The following is a 14,881-nucleotide window of genomic DNA, read 5'->3' as shown; positions in this document are numbered from 1 at the left end:
GCTGAAAATGTGATTGTTTCATTTACCACATGAAGTGTGAGCTCACCTATGCCAACATCAATAATCGTTTTAGCAGTTTCCAAAAAGGGCCTTCCTAAAATCAAAGGAGTGTTGCTATCCTCCTCTATGTCTAAAAGAATGAAGTCAACGGGAAATTTAAATTTATCGATTTTAACTAGCACATCTTCAATAATACCTCTAGGAAATCTTATAGTTTTATCTGCTAATTGGATGCTCATCCTAGTCTGTTTGGGTTTCTCAAGACCTAATTGTTTGAACATTTTGTAGGGCATGACGTTAATGCTAGCCCCTAAATCAGCGAATGCATTATTAACATCTAAACTACCAATTAAGCCAGGAATTGTAAAACTCCCTGGATCTTTTAGTTTGTTGGGTAGTTTAATCTATAGAATAGCTGAGCAAACTGCGTTTAGCTCCACACGTGACTCCTCGTCCAACTTTTGCTTATTTGCTAAAAGCTCCTTTAAAAATTTTATTGCGTTTGGCATCTACGATAGAGCTTCAATAAATGGTAAGTTAATGTGTAATTTTTTTAAGAGTTTAAGGAATTTACAAAATTGTTCATTTGAGTAGTCTTTCCTTGTCATATTGGGGTATGGCACACAAGGTTTATATTCGACATTCAGTGATTTTTTATTATAACCTACCTCATCTTGATCTCTGCTCACCACAGTTTCTTACTTCGGTTCTGGCTCAGATTCAACGAATTCTTCTTAATCTTGAACATTAATCGCGTTGATATGTTCCCTTGAGTTGGGTTTAGTATTACTTGGCAAGCTACCTTGTGGTCATTCGGAGATTAGTTTGGACAGCTGGCCTATCTGAGTTTCGATCCCTTGGATCGATGCTTGTTGATTCTTAAGTGCTATCTCGGTATTTTGGAAATGAGTTTCTAACATCGATATAAACTTTGAGAGCATCTCTTCAAGGTTCGGCTTCTTTTCCTGTTGGTAGGGTGGTTTTTGGTAGCCTGGAGGTGGTCTCTAGTTTCGTTGGCCTCCCCATGAGAAATTTGGGTGGTTCCTCCAACCTACATTGTAAGTGTTACTATATGGATTATTTTGAGATCGAGAATTATTACCCATGTAATTTAATTGCTCGTTATCCATGTTGTGGCCATAATATTGGTATTCCAAATTGCTTGATCCACCTCCACTTGCTTCGCACTGTATTACTGGGTGAACCTGTGAAGAACTAAGAAAACCATAAATTTTCTTATTCAAGAGTTCTACCTTATTAGAGAGCATGGTGACTGAATCGACGTTATAAACACCAGTTGTTTTTGTTGGCTTTGCCCTCATGACTTGCCACTGATAGTTATTCAGTGACATCTCCTCTATAAACTCATAAGCATCTTTAGGTGTTTTATTATTGATGGTTCCACCAGCAGCTACGTCAACCATTTGTCGAATCGAAGGATTCAGGCCATTATGGAATGTTTGAACTTGAAGCCAAAGCAGTAACTCATGGTGAGGGCACCTTCTCAGTAGGTCCTTGTATCTTTCCCATGCATCGTAATGAGTTTCTAAGTCCATCTGCACAAATGAAGAGATATCATTACGTAATTTAGCCGTTTTAGCCGGCAAAAAATATTTTAGTAAAAATTTTTCAGTCATTTGCTCCCAAGTAGTAATTGACCCTCATGGTAACGAGTTCAACCACTGTTTAGCTTTGTTCCTCAATGAAAAAGGGAATAACCAAAGATGAATGGCATCATCAGAAATACCATTAATTTTAAATGTATCACATAGTTCCATAAAGTTTGCTAACTGAGCGTTGGGATCCTCATCCTGCAAACCATCAAACTGAAAAAATTGTTGTATCATTTGAATATTGTAAGGTTTTAGTTCAAAAGTATTTTCAGCTACAACAGGTCTAACTATGCTCGATTCAGCTCCTGTTAAAGAAGGTTTAGCATAATCATACATAGTGCGTGGAGCAGGATTTTGATTAACCGCAATTGCAGGAGGTAGCTAATTGTCTTGGTTTTCAGCCATCTCTTCAGTTGGGGGTTGAGTATCATCCTCTTGCTCGTTCTCTATGTATCGTAAGCTTTGCCTTATTTCGCTTTGGTTTCTAAAAATTGTGCGATTGATTTTTTCGTCAAAGAGTAGTGGTCCTGACGGGTTTCTTCTAGTCATAAACTATAAAAACCTGCCAAGAGAAAGAAAAAGTAAATTAATAAATAATAAAAAATTAAATTAAATTAAATTGCAATAAAAATAAATGGTTAAAGTAATAAAAATTGAGCGTTCCTAATATCTTAGTTCCCCGGCAACGGCACCAAAAACTTGATCGCGATTTTCGTGTGACAGGTTTTAAATACTTATAATTAATCGTTCTTGAAACTAACTATTATCACGATGTAGGCAAGTGTACCTATCGAACAGTAGTATAGTTTTAGCAAGACAGGATTGTCAAACCCAAAGGAACTAAAAGTACTAGTAATGTGTGACAGCCCTAATTTGACCCTAGTCGGAAAGTGGTTTCAGGACTGCAAAATTGAGTCACAAAAATAATTAAATGTTATATTCTACGCTTATTATATGTGAAAGTGCATGTGTGAAAATTTCATGCTTTGATTTTGTCATTTGTATGTGAAATTATTAAATAAGACTTATGTGAGAAATTTTGAAAATGTGATAGATTAATTTGTAATGGCCAAATATTTTATGGTTTAAAATTGGTGGACTTGCATGTCAAATTTCCCACTTTAATTTGTAGTGGCCGACCATAATGATGATGATAAACAATATATGCATTTTAAATTAGAATTATAATATTTAATGGCTTTATATTATAAAATAAAGATAAATAAAATAACAAAATGCTGAAAAGGACAAAGCTTGTTCGTCTTTGTTCTTCATAGCCGAAATTAAGAGAAAAAGAGAGGAAAAAGCTCAAGCACATTCGGTCATTTACTTAGCATGATTCAAAGGTATGTTCCATGTAGTTTCTTGATACTGTTGTGAAATTAGCATGGTCAAAGCATTGCTTAGTTAACCCATGTTTAAATTTTGAAAATTGTTGTGTTGTGAGCATTCGGTCATGAATTGAATTGAAGGAAATGGTTGTTGTTTCATGTTCTTTTTATGAGTAATGGTAGATAGGTGAAGTTGAGCTAGACAAATGAGCATATATGTGCATTAGATGTTAAGTGGGAAAATCGGAAAACATGTTGTGTGTGCTATGGCCGAATGAGAACTTGAATAAATAATATTCGGCTAGCATGATAAGTTATGAAATATTAAGTAGATGATATAATTGATTTGTGAAGTGGCTAATAGGGATTTTTAATAAAATTATGCCAAGGTCGAATGTATCATGAAGTAAATAAAAATGCTAAATGTGCATTATGTGCTTATATGTGTATTCGGTCAAGGAAGTTTGATATGAAGCGTTGATAGGTTTGAGTGATGAATGGCCGAATGGGCTATAGGTTATGTATGGATGAATTTTATGCATATGTGTGTGTGTTGCATTAGTAGTTAATGGCATTCGGCATTGTTTAATTGAAATTAGAAATGAATGCTTGAAAGTTAAATAGGTCGCTCTAATGACCGAATATGCTAGAAGATAATATATGGACAAATGATACGAATGAATGGGTTTTTGAAATGTATATGGTTGTCGTATATATGTGTTTGATTGAGAAGTAAATTTGTTTGATTTAGCTCAAGAGCTTAGAGGACCAAATTTGGATAGGGGAAAGGAGAAAGTAATCGAATAGCCGGTGTAATCATTTGACAACATCAGAGGTAAGTTTTAAGTAATCAAACGTAAATAACAATTGATTATAATTTGATATATTATGTGAATTAGGTATTCCTTGTAAGGTATGGATTTAGCCGAATGTTAAAGATGAAACAATGGTGTATTGTATCATGCTTATATGGTCTAATGGCAAGTATAACATGTTGGTAAATATGCAATGTGCTTTTATAATAGAATGATAAGTTTGAAATGAATGTGAGCGAAATGTTATACATAAGCTATCGAATGCTAAGTGTGAAAATGAGATGAAAGAAAAGTGTTTGAGATGTATAATTATATATGTTCAAATGATGCTAGTACCTAATTGATATGATTATGTTATATGGAACTTGTTGATTTGATTATCGTACGGTACTATTCGGGCCTTCGAGCCTAGCAGGCTATAATGCCGGTGAGTTAATATCGGGCTTCGAGCCTAGCAGGCTATAATGCCAGTGAGTTAATATTAGGCTTCGAGCCTAGCAACCGTAATGCCAGTGAATGAGTTCAGACTTAAAGTCTAGCAGGCTTTGTGTTGGTGATGAATTCGGGTGTTAAACCTAGCAGGCTAATTGCCGGTGATTTGATATAAATCTAAGATTTTGAGACTTCGTGATAAAATGACAATTGAAATCGTATAATACCTTAAGTTGGCCAGGTATGTATCTTGTACTTATATGAGCTTGATTGGGATTGAATCCCAAGTATGTAATATGATGTATATGTGAATAAGTATTAAGACTATATGTATATGATCCTGATACATTCGGCCAAAATGTGAAGTTATGTGAAAATATTTGATTTACTTATGTTATATGCATTCAGATTCAAGTGAAGTTAATATGCTAAATATACGTTAAATGTTTGTATATATATTCGGCCAAATGGCAATATATCTAAGAAATGTCACTTGAGAATTTGATTGATCGATTTATAATTGAATTTAATTGTTTACATTGCTTAAAACTTACTAAGCTTATGGAAGCTTACTCCATTTGTTATGTTTCTCTATTTTTAGATCGTTGACTCCAGCCACTTGCTCGGTGTAACACCCCGAACCCGAGACCGTTGCCGGTGTCGGACACGAGGGGTTAACAAGCCAAAACCACTTATGGCACCGACCAATTTGACATTCCAGGCAAGCTGGAAAACTGCGTTGCTGTCGCCTTAAAAAAAGAATATCTCGAGTTTCACAACTCAGAAACTGATTCCGTAAATTTTCCATGAATTTAGACTCATATATCCATCCATGGATTTATTTCTAGAATTTTTGGTCGGCCCAATTGGTACAGTTTATTAGTTAAAGTCACCCATGTTACAGGGGTCAACTACACTGACCTTCGCGCGTTACAACTTGAATATCTCTCTGTACAGGGTTTCAATACTGATGCCGTTTGTTTCTAATGAAACTAGACTCAAAAAGGAATCTTCACATATTAGGCATGACTTCTAATTCATTCTGTATAATTTATGGTAAATTTTCAAAGTCGCAACAGGGGACCCAGAAACCGTTCTGGCCCTGTCTCACGATAACTTTAATATCTCTTAACACGTAACTCCTATGACCGTTTCGTTTCTTCCATATGAAAGTAGACTCATCAAGGTTCATTTACATAATTCTTTCACTATTTAATACCATCCCTACAATTTTTGGTGATTTTTCACATTCCCGTCACTGCAGCTGGCAGCACCTGTTTTTAAGGTAGGTCTTACCTATTTTGGAGTCTCCATGAACCAACTAGTCTTGCCATACATAGGTTCACCTATGATCATTTTTAGCCATTCCAATGGCTGATCATGTGACCAACACTCCCATTTCCAATCCATAATCACATCATGAAACCATATATATATATACAAATCACAAATGGTCTAAGTTCGTACTTTACTTCTACGAGCCATTTTCGCATGGCCGTACACATGTACATCACAACACATTTGAACCAACAAGGAGTAGTCCTATACATGCCATTTCAAAGTTCAACCAAAATTATACCAAAATGGAGGCTTTGATAGTGTGGATGACTTTGACTTCAATGATCCCGTATCCGATCGCTAACGAACAAAATCTATAAAGCAGAGAGCCAAAGCAACGGGGTAAGCATTTTTATGCTTAGTAAGTCTCAAGCAATAAAATCAGCTTTAACTAACGCATTACATTCACATAGCCAAATGAATCATTTCATTAATACACATTCACATAATCATACTTACTTCACACTTCATGTAACACCCCGAACCCGAGACCGTCGCCGGAGTCGAACACGAGGTGTTAACATACTTCAAACCACTTATTGAGAATTTCCATAGTTCCTTAGATCTTTCGGATCAATCTCATACCAAGTCATACATTTACATTTCATATACTGTTCAATAGGATATTTGAAGCAATTTCCATACATCATTTCATTTCCACAATAATCATGCAATCAAATGAACTTTCATCTATTCCACGATACCTTATTTACGGGAATGCAATTGAAATCATCACATAGATTTAAATCTTACCAACTCCACCTCGAGCATGAACATAGCATCTATTAGCCATGAACTCAAGGTACTTACTCTTTCCGCTGTCCATACTCATCTCGATAAAGTCACGCCTCCATATAAATGTTCAATCGGAGATATGTGTAGAGTTCGCACACATAGTGCTTAATACTCAATCACGCACACTTAGTGCCATATGATTCAAGCCCGCACACATAGTGCCATATAGTCCAAACTCGCACACTTAGTGCCGTACATTACAAGCTCGCACACTCGAGTGCCAATCTCGCCACCGTACACATCTATTTCTCGTACACTTAGTGCAAGCAAACTTCCTACACATTTCACTATCTTTTTACGTTCAACATTATCATCTTTTCATACACATACATTTGTATATATTTCATCTCATTAAACACAATTGCATAGATATTACAATCATTTAAGCAATATCAAATATATGCTTAATGACTTACCTTGTGTTGGGTAAAATAGTCCAAGTCGGCTACTCGATGACCTTCGCCTTTCCCTTGCTTGATTCTCCTTCTTTAACTCCTTGAGCTTAATCAATAAATCAACTAGTTTAACTATCTTGCTAAACATTCATAATTCAATTACACATGCATATGTATGTTTGTATATTCGGCAACCATCCTCACTTATTACCCATTTAGTCAACAATCTAAGCCAAGATAAGGCTTCAATATGGTTGCCTCTAACCGAATACATGCTCACCAATTTCCCTTCATGTGGCCGAATATACATGTTCATGTTGAGACCATTTATGCACTTATTACCACACAAAAACAGCATACATTACTAACTAATACCTTTCCATATTGTAACTCAATACACATCTATCATTTCCTTCATAACCAAAACATCATCATAAATAAGTATATACCTTAAGATAGTATATACGTCATACCAATACATCATGCTCAAACATATATACATATATGTATGCTAGAGCCGAATCTCAAGTTGATTGTAACTAAACATGAACATGATTTCGAAACACAAATCTTACTCTCCATGCAAAGAGTAAATCACACTTGGGGATGTACCATGGCCGAATACATCACAACACCATAATTTTGGTCACGATTACACAAAGAACTTAGTATATCATTCAAAAATGCTCAAAGAAAATCTAAGAGTCCTCAATCCACCATCACATGTATCATCATCAAGCTTCATATTTAACATGCAATGGCATTAACTCAAAATCCACCTTGGCCAAATACCATCCCCATGATATAATAAAGATTTGAACCATGGGCTAATAAGAACATCAAGTTAGCAACCAAAAACATGCATGAATCTCATGGCACAACATCAAACATACCTTAATCTTGATGCAAATATAGCCAAACCTCTTCCTAATCCTCTTCCAACCCAAGCATGAAGCAAAATTCCTCCCTTCCCCTCTAGTATTTTCGGTCAAGAGAGAATGAAATGGATGAGCAAAATTTTTTCTTTTCTTTTCTTCCATATACTGCAAATGGGGGTTTCACTCACACACACGTTTTTTTCTTTCTTTACTACCCATGCTTATTTGTTTATTGTTTCCCTAATGCACCAACAAAACATGTTTCATGACATGTTTAGCCCATACTCCTTGTCATGGCGGCCATCACTTGTAAAAAGGGGGTATTTGACATGCAAGGCCATTGTTTTGCATGCATGCTTTAATTAGTCATCATACATTTCCCCATCATACTTTCAAAGTTTTCTACTAGGTCCTTTCTAGTGAAATTCACATTTATAACTCTAAATTAAAGCATCAAAATGTCACACATGAGTTAACACATATTATAGGCATCAAAATAAATATCAAATTATTTTTATGCCTCGGTTTTGTGGTCCCGAAACCACATTCCGACTAGGGTCGTTTTAAAGCTGTCACAACTCTCCCCCACTTAAGAAATTTTCGTCCCCGAAAATCTTACCGGTAAATAGGTTTGGGTATCGCTCCTTCATAGAGTTCTCGGGTTCCCAAGTAGCTTCTTCCATCCCGTGTTTGAGCCATAACACTTTTACTAACGGAACCCTTTTGTTTCGCAACTCCTTCACTTCACGAGCTAGGATACGAATCGGTTCTTCTTCATAACTCATATCGGCTTGAATTTTAACCTCGATGGACTAATTACGTGCGACGGATCAGACCTATAGCGTCAAGCAATGAAACATGAAAGACGTCGTGAATCTTTTCAAGTTCGGGGGCAAAATCAAACGATACATAATCTGGACCGACTCGTTCGGATATCTCATATGGCCCGATGAACCTCAGCTCAATTTGCCTTTACGGCCAAATCGAGTATCTTTTTCCAAGCGAAACTTTAAGAAACACTTTATCTCCCACTTGATACTCAATGTCTTTTGTTTCAGATCCGCATCGACTTCGACGATCGGAGGCTATCTTGATTTTCACGGATTACTTTTACTTTCATTCAAAGATCTTTAATCAAATCCACTCAAAAATTTTGTTCTCACCGAGCTCGGTCCAAAACAATGGTGTACGGCATTTACGCCCGTACAAGGCCTCGTAAGGCGCCATCTTAATACTTGATTGAAAACTATTGTTGTGGCGAATTCAATCAAAGGTAAGTACCGTTCCATGAACCATCGAACTCGAGGATGCAACATCTCAACATATCCTCAAGTATCCGAATTATCCGCTCGGATTGACCATCGGTTTGGGGTGAAAGGCGCTGCTGAAATGCAACTTGGTACCTAAAGCTTCTTGCAATCTCTTCCAAAATCGCGAGGTGAACCTCGGATCTCTATCCGACACCACGTAAATCGGTACCCGTGTAATCTCACAATCGAGAAACATACAATTCAGCTAGTTTATTCAATGAAAAGTCCGTGACGCGACGGGATAAAGTGAGCCGACTTAGTCGATCTATCAACAACCCAAATCGCATCCTTCTTGCTCACGACAATGGCGGTCCGGACACAAAGTCCATTGTGACTTGATCCCATTTCCACTCGGTATCGTAATCGGTGAAGTAATCTGAAGGCACTTGATGTTCCGCTTTCACTTGTTGACATATTAAACATCTCAAACAAAGTCGGAGATGTCTCGTTTCATACCATGCCACCAAAACCGTCGTTTCAAATCGTTGTACATCTTCGATTCTCCGGGTGGATTGCCATTCGGCTACAATGGGCTTCGTTCAGAATCATTGAAATAAGTTCAATTCTTTGGAACACACAGACGACTTCGAACCTCAAACAATCGTCATCACCAATATGAAACTCCGATTCCTTGTTCGAACACACTCAAATTCGTTTTGCAACCAACTCATCATCAACTTTCTGAGCTTCACGAATTTGATGAGTCAACAATGGTTTGGCCTTTAATTCGGCTACTAACACATTGTCGGGTAGAATAGACAAGTGTACATTCATTGCTCGTAAAGCAAACAGTGATTTCCGGCTTAAGGCGTCCGCAACCACATTAGCCTTTCTCGGGTGATAATCAATGACAAGCTCGTAATCTTTTAACAACTCGAGCCAACGTCTTTGTCGCAGATTTAAGTCTCTTTGAGTCATCAAATATTTGAGACTTTTGTGATCCGAATACACATGGCACTTCTCACCAAATAAGTAATGTCGCCATATCTTTAAGGCGAATCGATGGCGACCAATTCGAGATCATGGGTCGAATAATTTTTCTCATGTGGCTTCAATTGTCTCGACGCGTGAGGCCACAACTCGACCTTCTTGCATTAATATGCAACCTAACCTAAGTAGGGAGGCGTCACTATAAATGACAAACTCTTTGCCGATTCGGCTGCACTAAACCGGAGCTTCAGTTAAATGAGTTTTCAATTGATCGAAACTTTTCGACACTTTTCCGTCTATTCAAACTTGACATCCTTCCAAGCGCTTTAAGTCATGAGTGTGGCTATCATCGAGAATCCTTTTACAAACCGTCGGTAGAGTAACCCAAGTCCCAAAAAGCTCCGAACCTCGTTAATATTTCTGGAGGCTTCCAGTTAAGTATAGTTAAAATTTTACTCGGTCGACTCAAATACCCGATCGAGATACCACATGACCCAAGAAGCTAACCTCTCTTAACCGTAACTCACACTTGTGAACTTAGCATATAATCGCTTATCCCGTAAAATTTGCAACACTAATCTCGGTGCTCGCATGTTCGGTCTCATCTCTTGAATAGACCAAGATGTCGCCAATGAACACCACTACGAACCGATCCAAATATGATCTGAAGATCCGATTCATCAAATCCATAAATACCGCAGGGCATTAGTGAGCCCAAACGGCATCACTAAGAATTCGTGGTGACCATATCTCGCTCAAGGCGGTTTGGGTATATCCGAATCTCGGATTATGAATCGATAATAGCCCGATCTCAAATCTATTTTTGAAAACACTTAGGCTCCCTTCAGTTGATCGAACAAATCATCGATACGCGGTAATGGATATTTGTTCTTTATTGTCACTTTATTAAGTTGACGATAGTCGATGCACAACCTCATGGTTCCGTCCTTTTTCACAAACAACACTAGTGCACCCCAAGGTGAAAAACTCAAGCGAGCAAAACCTCTATCCACCAACTCTTGCAATCGAGCTTTCAACTCCTTTAATTCCGTTGGTGCCATACGATACGAGCTATCGAAATCGGTGTGGTCCTGTACAAGCTCAATACCAAACTCTATCTCCCGAACAGGTGGCAAACCCGGTAATTCTTCGGGAAAAACATCCGGGTATTCACAAACCACCGGCACAGATTCGGGTTTTATTTCTAACTCCTTATCATCAAGTACATACGCAAGGTATGCTTCGCACCCTTTTCTTACATATTTCTGGGCCAACATTGATGATATTACAGCTGGCAACCCCTTCAAGTCCGTAGACTCAACTCGGATCATCTCGTTATTTGCGCATCTCAAATCAATAGTCTTGCTTTTGCAATTCACAACCACATCATGCACGGTCAACCAATCCAACCCAAGAATAACATCAAATTTATCGAACGGCAAAAGCATCAAGTCCGCGGAAAAACAGAACCTCGAATGACTAGGGGCATTTCTTACACACTTTGTCGACCAAAGACGTAACGACCCAAGGGATTTGACACCGAATTACGAACTCGAGAGACTCAACAGGTAGAGTCTTCTTGGATGCTAAGGTTTCACATACATATGAATGAGTAGAGCCGGGTCAATCAATGCAATCACACTAGTATCAAAGAGAGTGAAAGTACCAATGATAACGTCGGGGAGGATGCCTCCTCTCGTATGCGGATAGCATATGCTCTAGCAGAGCACGAGTCTCGGATCGAACAACCGTATCGAGACCCTCTCTAATTACCACCCCTACCTCCTCGAAATCCTCGGGGTCTACCTCTAGCCGTCGTCCCACTAGATCTTGCACCTTGCATCTTATTCTTCTCATCTAGCTCTGCAATCTCTAATGAAGTGGTCCTCGAATCGCATCCATAACAGCCCTATTAATGCACTTACCCCAACATTCACCTATGTGTTGTCTTCCACATTGGGGGCATTCGGCTTTTCTTGACGATTATTGCCCACACTAGCTACCGAGGTAGCTCGTGAGCCCATCGATGGTCGTGCTCTAATGGAAATCCCCGCAATGCCCTCGACTTATTTGTGTCCTCTCCGAACTTCTTTACAGAAAATGGAGCCTTGCCCGTCGATCTTTTATGATAATCTCTAGCTTCAAATTCAGCCTTCCTCTTCTCCCTTCCGAGCTCTTCCGCCTTGCAGGCTCGTTCAACTAGTGTTACAAATTCTTTTATCTCCAAAATACCCACCAGTAGCTTTAACTCTTCATTCAATCCTCTTCAAATCTTTTGCACATAGCAACCTCATCACCACACACTCCCGAGCATACCGACTAAGTCTTACGAACTCATGTTCAGATTCGATCATGTCATACGACCTTGCTTGAGCTCCAAGAATTCCTTACACTTTTGATCGATGAACTGTTGACTAATGTATTTCTTTCGAAATTCGTTTGGAAGAAATCCCAAGTAACTTGTTCCTTTGGGACTATGGAAATTAAGGTCCTCCACCAATAGTAGGCTGAGTCTCGCAACAAGGATATAGCACACTTAAGACATTCATCGGGTGTGCATGACAGTTCATCAAACACTCTAATGGTGTTATCAAGCGTAACTCACCCTTTCGGCATCATCGAACTATGGCCTTAAACTCCTCATTGCACGCTTCTAATCAAGTCCACGGTGGTTTACTCGACCTCACGGATCGAAGAATCGATGGCATTACGGGCTCTTGGGGTGGATTATTTATATTTGGGAATGGTTGGACAGCCGGATTGGTTCGGGCATAATACGCGAACCACTCGTTCATCATGGTGAAGAAGGCTTGTTTCGCCCCTTCATTTTGATTATTCGCGGATGATCGAGGCTCAACAGCGGTGTCCCTTATGTAGGAGCAGCCGCTACACTTTCAACATCATCCGCCAAGGGTCTCTACCCCGGTTCCATTTGCTAATCAAAACAAAAATTTCAACCGTCAAAAGTCATCACATTTTAAGCACTAACACATTGGCATGTATAGCTAGACTCACACGCCTTACGGTAGTCCTAGAACCGACTAAACCATAGCTCGATACCAATAAAATTGTAACACCCGAACCCGAGACCGTCACGAGTCGAACACGAGGTGTTAACATACTTCAAACCACTTATTGAGAATTTCCATAGTTCCTTTGATCTTTCGGATCAATCTCATACCAAGTCATACATTTACATTTCATATACTGTTCAATAGGATATTTGAAGCAATTTCCATACATCATTTCATTTCCGCAACAATCATGCAATCAAATGAACTTTCATCTATTCCACGATACCTTATTTACGGAATGCAATTGAAATCATCACATAGATTTAAATCTTACCAACTCCACCCGAGCATGAACATAGCATCTATTAGCCATGAACTCAAGGTACTTACTCTTTCCGCTGTCCATACTCATCTCGATAAAGTCACGCCTCCATATAAATGTTCAATCGGAGATATGTGTAGAGTTCGCACACATAGTGCTTAATACTCAATCACGCACACTTAGTGCCATATGATTCAAGCCCGCACACATAGTGCCATATAGTCCAAACTCGCACACTTAGTGCCGTACATTACAAGCTCGCACACTTTCGATGCCAATCTAAATCCCGTACACATCTATTTCTCGCACACTTAGTGCCAAGCAAACTTCCTACACATTTCACTATCTTTTACGTTCAACATTATCATCTTTTCATACACATACATTTGTATATATTTCATCTCATTAAACACAATTGCATAGATATTACAATCATTTAAGCAATATCAAATATATGCTTAATGACTTACCTTGTGTTGGGTAAAATAGTCTAAGTCGGCTACTCGATGACCTTCGCCTTTCCCTTGCTTGATTCTCCTTCTTTAACTCCTTGAGCTTAATCAATAAATCAACTAGTTTAACTATCTTGCTAAACATTCATAATTCAATTACACATGCATATGTATGTTTGTATATTCGGCAACCATCCTCACTTATTACCCATTTAGTCAACAATCTAAGCCAAGATAAGGCTTCAATATGGTTGCCTCTAACCGAATACATGCTCACCAATTTCCCTTCATGTGGCCGAATATACATGTCCATGTTGAGACCATTTATGCACTTATTACCACACAAAAACAGCATACATTACTAACTAATACCTTCCCATATTGTAACTCAATACACATCTATCATTTCCTTCATAACCAAAACATCATCATAAATAAGTATATACCTTAAGATAGTATATACGTCATACCAATACATCATGCTCAAACATATATACATATATGTATGCTAGAGCCGAATCTCAAGTTGATTGTAACTAAACATGAACATGATTTCGAAACACAAATCTTACTCTCCATGCAAAGAGTAAATCACACTTGGGATGTACCATGGCGAATACATCACAACACCATAATTTTGGTCACGATTACACAAAGAACTTAGTATATCATTCAAAATGCTCAAAGAAAATCTAAGAGTCCTCAATCCACCATCACATGTATCATCATCAAGCTTCATATTTAACATGCAATGGCATTAACTCAAAATCCACCTTGGCCAAATACCATCCCCATGATATAATAAAGATTTGAACCATGGGCTAATAAGAACATCAAGTTAGCAACCAAAACATGCATGAATCTTATGGCACAACATCAAACATACCTTAATCTTGATGCAAATATAGCCAAACCTCTTCCTAATCCTCTTCCAACCCAAGCATGAAGCAAAATTCCTCCCTTCCCCTCTAGTATTTTCGGTCAAGAGAGAATGAAATGGATGAGCAAAATTTTTTTCTTTTCTTTTCTTCCATATACGGCAATGGGGGGGTTTCACTCACACACACGTTTTTTTTCTTTCTTTACTACCCATGCTTATTTGTTTATTGTTTCCCCCTAATGCACCAACAAAACATGTTTCATGACATGTTTAGCCCATACTCCCTTGTCATGGCCGGCCATCACTTGTAAAAAGGGGGTATTTGACATGCAAGGCCATTGTTTTGCATGCATGCTTTAATTAGTCATCATACATT

The 14,881-nt window shown here is 38.3% G+C and overlaps 1 non-coding gene across 1 annotated transcript; it reads left to right on the top strand.

The window, feature by feature from the left end:
* Nucleotides 1-1,482: 1,482 nt before the first annotated feature.
* Nucleotides 1,483-1,589, top strand: LOC128295988 (small nucleolar RNA R71). Its single transcript, XR_008286536.1, has one exon. It is a non-coding gene; the product is annotated as a small nucleolar RNA R71 (small nucleolar RNA).
* The last annotated feature ends 13,292 nt before the right edge of the window (nt 1,590-14,881 follow it).

Source organism: Gossypium arboreum, chromosome 7 (genome assembly GCF_025698485.1).
Source record: "Gossypium arboreum isolate Shixiya-1 chromosome 7, ASM2569848v2, whole genome shotgun sequence".
In the NCBI taxonomy this organism is placed as follows: domain Eukaryota; kingdom Viridiplantae; phylum Streptophyta; class Magnoliopsida; order Malvales; family Malvaceae; genus Gossypium; species Gossypium arboreum.
The sequence above is the reverse complement of the archived record's forward strand: the minus strand, read 5'-3'. Positions and strand labels throughout refer to the sequence as shown.